Source organism: Ranitomeya imitator, chromosome 5 (genome assembly GCF_032444005.1).
Source record: "Ranitomeya imitator isolate aRanImi1 chromosome 5, aRanImi1.pri, whole genome shotgun sequence".
NCBI lineage: Eukaryota > Metazoa > Chordata > Amphibia > Anura > Dendrobatidae > Ranitomeya > Ranitomeya imitator.
In genome coordinates this window covers 37,436,096-37,443,202 of record NC_091286.1, presented here as the reverse complement: position 1 = coordinate 37,443,202, position 7,107 = coordinate 37,436,096, and positions in this window count along the sequence as shown.

The window sequence follows — 7,107 nt, the reverse complement described above, 5'->3', positions numbered from 1 at the left end:
GGGCATACTGGACATGAGCCTTTAAGACCAGGGCATACTGGTCATGTGCCTTGAAAACCAGGACGTACTAGTCATGTGCCTTTAAGACCAGGGCATACTGGTTATTGCGTTTAAGACCAGGGGATACTGGTCACGTGCCTTTAAGACCAGGGCATACTGGTCATGGCCTTGAAAAACCAGGACGTACTAGTCATGTGCCTTTAAGACCAGGGCATACTGGTTATAGCGTTTAAGACCAGGGGATACTGGTCACGTGCCTTTAAGACCAGGGCATACTGGTCATGTGCCTTTAAGACCAGGAAATACTGGTCACGTGCCTTTAAGACAAGGGCATACTGGTCATGTGCCTTTAAGACCAGGGTATACTGGACACGTGTCTTTAAGACCAGGGGATACTGGTCACGAGTCTATAAGACCAGGGCATGCTGGTCACGTGCCTTTAAGACCAGGAATACTGGTAATGTGCCTTTAAGAACAAGTATGCTGGTCATGCTCCTTTAAGACCAGGGATGCTGGTCATGTGCCTTTAAGACGAGGGCATACTTGCCATGTGCCTTTAAGACCAGTGCCTACTGGCCCTGCGCCTTTAAGACCAGGGCATACTGGCCTGATTAAGTACTAAGGAAAAGGAGACCGGCTTCTGGCAGAGCAGAGAATGCTGGGGATGTGACCCTTTTAAAACTAGGGGACCCTTAAGACCAGGGAATGCTGGTCCTGGGTTTAATAAAAAGGCATGGAAAGCTGGGGATGCACCTATGGGCCCAGCGACTACCGGGCAGAGTATTAAATACCAGGGAATGAGTCACCAGGGAATGAGTCACCAGGGAACGAGTCACCAGGGAACGAGTCACCAGGGAACGAGTCACCAGGGAACGAGTCACCAGGGAACGAGTCACCAGGGAACGAGTCACCAGGGAATGAGTCACCAGGGAATGAGTCATGAGAGCTTCATTGCTGGGAACTCACAGCTCTCTGTTTGCAAGCCTGCACACTGTACTATACATTCTGTAGTGTGCAGGAGCTCCAGAGATTGCAGCCTTAAGTATATAAAAAACAGGGAAAGCTAGTCCCTCAATGCTGCCGGGATGCGTGCCGGTGGGGGGGGGGAGATATTGGGGCGATTCACCTTACTCAGGTTCTGAGTCCCCCGTCTGGAATAGCGCTGACTTCAGCGCTGAAAAACCGCCGGCCGCAGTCCCCTCCAGAAGAAAGTGACCGCAATGGAGGAGGAAGAAGGTGGCCTGCGAGATCTCGCGGTGGGCGGGGCTTCCCGGGATGCGGCCTAAACAGGGCCGAAGCCGGGGACTAAATTTATGGCTTCAGCCGGCGCGCACCCGCAGACTGAGGAGAAAAGTGCCGCAAAGCTCTGTGGGGACCCAGTCGCTATGGAGCCCTCCTCTGACCGCCGGAAAACCCAAATCTCACGGAGCACTTACCCCAATATGGAGGGGGCTGCAGGTAGGAGCTGTGCCCGGGTAGATAGGACGGTGCAGGGTTGGGGAGCCTCCATCCACCATCCCTGCAGAAGAGGGCTGGAGAGGAACCGTCTGCCTCCTTCCATCATCCGCTTTTTCAGTGGTGATGCAGTGGGGGCTGCTCGGACGCCACGTTGGAAGGTGCCTCTGTACAGCCGAGGGTAAAACCTGGTGGACAGGGCTGAATGTCCGGCAATAGGCCTGGCTGCAGAAGAGGATACTGAAGGTGAAACTCCAGTGCTCGTCTGATAAGGGAGGGGGGAGATCGGTGCCCTTGAAGGGGCCCGTCGCCCCTAAAATCAGCTCAGGCAGTGGCTTCCCACGTCGCAGGAGAGGATACGGAGAGGTAAAACTCCCGTGCTCGCCTGTTGATGGTTCGAGGAGATCGGAACATGAAAGAATCCGTCGCCCCATTCGACCGTAGTAAAAAGTAAAAAACGGTAAAAAAGAGTTCTTTGGGTCTGAATAGCAGACCTGTCCGTGTGCCTCCTACGGACACTAAGCAAGAACTGGTTAGCTGGGAGCCAGCAGGAGGGTGTATACTGCAGGGGAGGAGCTAACTTTTTCTTTGTATTACTTAGTGTCAGCCTCCTGGTGGCAGCAGCATACACCCTATGGTCTGTGTCCCCCAATGAGGTGAAGGAGAAAAAAAGTTTTTGCATTGCCATATTTTGAGTTATACTTTTCCTATATTTCGGCTGACAGCCAAATGAAGGCTTGTTTTTTTGCGGGACTAGCTGAGGTATTTATTGGGACTATTTTTAGGCACATGACATTTTTTGATTACTTTCTACTCCAGTTTTTAGGAGGCAGAATGAACAAAAACCAGCAATTTAGGAATTGGATTTTTTTTTATGTTGTTCCGCGTGTGATAAAATTGATAAGGCAGCTTTATCCTGTGAGTCAGTACAATTACAGCAATACCTCATTTATATTTTTTTTTTTATGTTTTGGCGCTTTTACACAATAAAAACCTGCCAGGGGTATGTATAACTCATACAAACCTTACGGTCACAGGTCTGAAACTGGCGAATCTGCAGTCATGCAGAGTGACCGCAGACTTATTGGTTTGGACCAGACAACTCCTTTAACTAGTGTGACAATTTTATAGATCAGGTTGTTCCGGACTCGGCGATACCAGATGTGGTTTTGTTTTTACAAAAATATACATTTTCATCAGTATAAAATCTTTTTCATTTTTGGGTTCTTTATTTTGTGATTTGTATATATATATATATATATATATATATATATATATATATACACATATATATATATATATATATATATATATAGATATAAAGAAACACAGCAGCACATGTATATGAATATAGGCCATGTGAAAACACAGACAAATATTCAATATGAATCATACTACTCAAAAATATTTTTTCATTAAAAAAATTTCAAAAATTTTTTTTTCATAACACTTACAGTTATAGATAAAATGAAGATTCTTAGCACATAAATTGGCCAATTCATGTGTGCCCATCAACCACGGCAAGGTGATCTCCCTCTGATGGGTCCTACTCTACTGCACATGCCACTCTTGGGCCACCAGCCTGCAACTTAGGACAAACATGTCACTCTGGGCTAAACCTACAATTTATGGGCAAGTAGAGATGATTACCGCCACCTGCAAGGTCAATGGGAGGAGTGCAAGATCAGTCTGGATGCAGCCACATCCATACACTAAACAAAGAAAAAAAACCAACCAGCACTCCCAATGTGAACACATGCAAGCTGCATCATATAGATATAAAGAAACACAGCAGCACATGTATATGAATCTAGGCCATGTGAAAACACAGACAAATATTCGATATTTTGCATTGAACCAGCACTACAATGTATTATACGTGTCAGTTTTACACTGACAAAAGCCTCTTGGTGCTGGCATGCCCTAAGCAGGCCTCTGTAGCTGACAGATCAGGAGGTCGTCATGTGATCTCATGCTATCATGGCAACCATCCAGCCCCCATGGCACCAATCGGACTGGAGAGAGAGCCTTCTAAATGCTGCAATCGCTATTGATCGCAGCATTTAGAGGATTAAACAGCCCAGGGCTGCCAGCTGGGTCTAAGTCATCACTTAACTCAAGCTCACGGTGGTGATCGCGTTGGCTCAGCTACTGGGCCCGCACGATCGCCAGGACGTACCAGTACCACAAAATATGATGTAACGGTACGTCATATGTCGGGATGGGATTATCTTGCAGATTAACCCCATATTTGCAGGTTAATTGCATTTTTTCATGCGACAGGTTCCCTTTAAAAAAGAAAATTGAAAACATAGCACAAAACTTAAAAGTGAATAAGGTGCAAACACTAAATCTGCTAATGAGAAAATTACGTCAGAAATCTGGAGACACAACAACCAGGGCCCAAGTCTTTATTTCCGCAGTATTAAAGGGTTGTCCACTACCAAGACAAATTCTTCTTAAGTAATATATTTCCCCTGTAACATATAAATGCCCTGAACTCCGCTCTCGTGCTGGGCTCACGTAACATCGTTATACCACCAGCCCTGCAGCCTGTCAGTGGCTGATATTGAGCCGCTGTATCCTCACTTCCTTTGGACGGACCTCAGATGTCCGGGGCGTGTAAGCGCTGCAGCCCATTAGCAGTTGCTGACTGGCTGCAGGGCTCACATGGAATAACAATGTCACGAGAGGCGAGTACAGTTTTGCGTTTTTTTTTTGTTTTATTTAAGAATTAGCTGTCTGAGTATTGGACTATTCCTTTAAAATACTATAGAAATCAGCTCTTGTCTCACTGCTTTGGGTGTCACGCAGATTTCTTTTAAACTACCACACCCAATGTGACACCGTGTCTCCTGCAGCAGACAATCTGTTGCAAATACACCCTGTGAGAACACACCCCTAGCCCAACAGGGCCAATAATACTGAGGATGTCACTGCACTAAGATTACCGAATCCCGGAGCAGGAAACAAGAAATTGAATAGTAAAGAAAACTGCGACACTGCAGAAAATATTGGTATAAATATCATGTTCTTCCAGTCCGTGCTCCTGGCTCTCATCCTGGACAGAGCCCAGCTATGTTATGTCACATACAGAAAATACCCTCTTTGTATTCTATTTCATTAGAAGTTACACTGGGAAATCGTGGATCAGTCAGGATGAGCCCCTTTTATTGAGGTATCCCATCTCCCCCTATGTGACTGTGGACATCTGCTCCTACTGATCACATTTTATGTAAACGGTGAATCAATGTAAAAAGTCAGGAGATCCAACCTTTGTACTGGCATCTGCCCCCATATAGGGTAGAACCATCAACCTAGTTTAATCTTCACACTGAAGAACAATTACACGATGTGAGCGTAATGGGAAAGGATCACTATTTTTTTAATTTTAACAAGGAAATATATTTGTCTCTTTTTTTTCCCCATTTAATTTCTTTATTGTGGCGCAGTCTTTTCTATAACACACATTATACAGCCTCTAAATCAGGGGTGTCAAACTGCATTCCTCGAGGGCTACAAACAGGTCATGTTTTCAGGATTTCCTTGTACTGCACAGGTGATAATTTAATCACCAACTCATTATTTGTGTAGGTGATTAAATTATCACCTGTGCAGTACAAGGAAATCCTGAAAACATGACCTGTTTGCAGCCCTCGAGGAATGCAGCTTGACACCCTTGCTCTAAATCTCCCACTACACATGACATGAAATCAGACACTGAAGAGACGCGAGCTCCTACAGCGAACAAGAAACCAGCAGATCTCACAGCTCGCGACTGAATGCCATGCGACTAAAAAGCAGAACAGGAAAATTAACTTTACTCAGCATTAATTGTGGTGTTTTTCCAAAGCGACATTTTATCTTCCACCATTTATTCAGATGCACATAAAGAGACAATAATCAACACTACGGTATGTATTGGGAGTTGGGGAAGTGACCTGGTGACACTGGGCAGCATAGATGATGGAGACCTGGAGGTGACACTGGAGTAGATCTCATCAGATTTACCATATGTTGCAATAAACAGAACCATCGATTGTCAAAATTATAATATGTGTTGAGTAAATGAATAATAAATAGACCGAACGTAGTCAGTATCACTGAAGGCACAGCAGAGAATTTATACACGAGGCTTAGATACGGTCGGGCTCCCTCTGACTGGATATACATGGCTACTGTACACATCATATACATGACGGCTCTACATTTGGCTTAATGGGGTTCATTGTTTCATTTGTAAATGGTTAAAACTGCAAAATGATTTTAAGAACAAGCAACTTTGCAATTTACTTCATATTAAAAATTGTCTCAGTTCTCAAGACCGGAGTGATTTTTTCCTTTGATAGTTGACAGCACATTGCCTAGGTTACCGGACACCTCTGCAGTGTATCAGCAGTGGCCAATGTCCTAGTCAAGGAGCCAACACTTATGAGCGATTTGCTATGGAGCCTGTAAGTAATGCTCTAGAACTGGCTGGATCTGACCGGCCTCAGAGCGTTTTCCTACTAACACTGGAAGGGCACGTAGTTTGCGTCAGAAGTTCAACCATGCTGCTGGCATCAATCTTCAGGAATACGCTGCCTCCGTTAGGCAGGAAATGAAGAGGCAGGAGGGCAGTGCAAACATGAGACAACCCTATTAATGTATAGCTACTATTCAAGACATTTATATGCTGGGGCTGAAGTACTTGGTTTTTATACAAGGCATAAGTATGATGGTCTTCATTTGTTATATACGGTTTACTAGAAGTCTCCATCAGAAGTGATGTATACGGATATCACACAGGTCTTATATATGGTCAGTTTCCCTCTGTCTTGGTGTATATGGTTCCTATACTAAAACAGCAAACAATGTACGAACCCGTCCTATGACAGTACATGAAACCGTTCACAACCGAACACGGTGTGTGAATTATGAAACAGAAATTTGTGTCTGCTGCAAAATTCAAAATTAAATCTTAGCACTTTTCAGTCATTTGATCATTTTCATTATCAGATCTGTGTTTTTCCGAAATATTAATAAACTAAATTTTTCTTGCTCAGCTGCTTCTTCTTTTGGGCTACTTGTTGGTATAGTTAAAAGGTTGTCTTAATTTAAATCTTCAAGTGCACAAAGGTCCTCTACCTACCAGCTTGTTAGGAGGCAGTGTGCTCCTGATGATTGACAGTTGGGGCCGCTGGCCCGGCTGAGCGAGCCGCTGGCCCGGCTGAGCGAGCCGCTGGCCCGGCTGAGCGAGCCGCTGGCCCGGCTGAGCGAGCCGCTGGCCCGGCTGAGCGAGCCGCTGGCCCGGCTGAGCGAGCCGCTGGCCCGGCTGAGCGAGCCGCTGGCCCGGCTGAGCGAGCCGCTGGCCCGGCTGAGCGAGCCGCTGGCCCGGCTGAGCGAGCCGCTGGCCCGGCTGAGCGAGCCGCTGGCCCGGCTGAGCGAGCCGCTGGCCCGGCTGAGCGAGCCGCTGGCCCGGCTGAGCGAGCCGCTGGCCCGGCTGAGCGAGCCGCTGGCCCGGCTGAGCGAGCCGCTGGCCCGGCTGAGCGAGCCGCTGGCCCGGCTGAGCGAGCCGCTGGCCCGGCTGAGCGAGCTGCTGGCCCACATTCTGCGCTCTCACACATGCTGCTAGCAGGAGGCATGCAGGGTCACCAAGCACTGTGCTAGGAA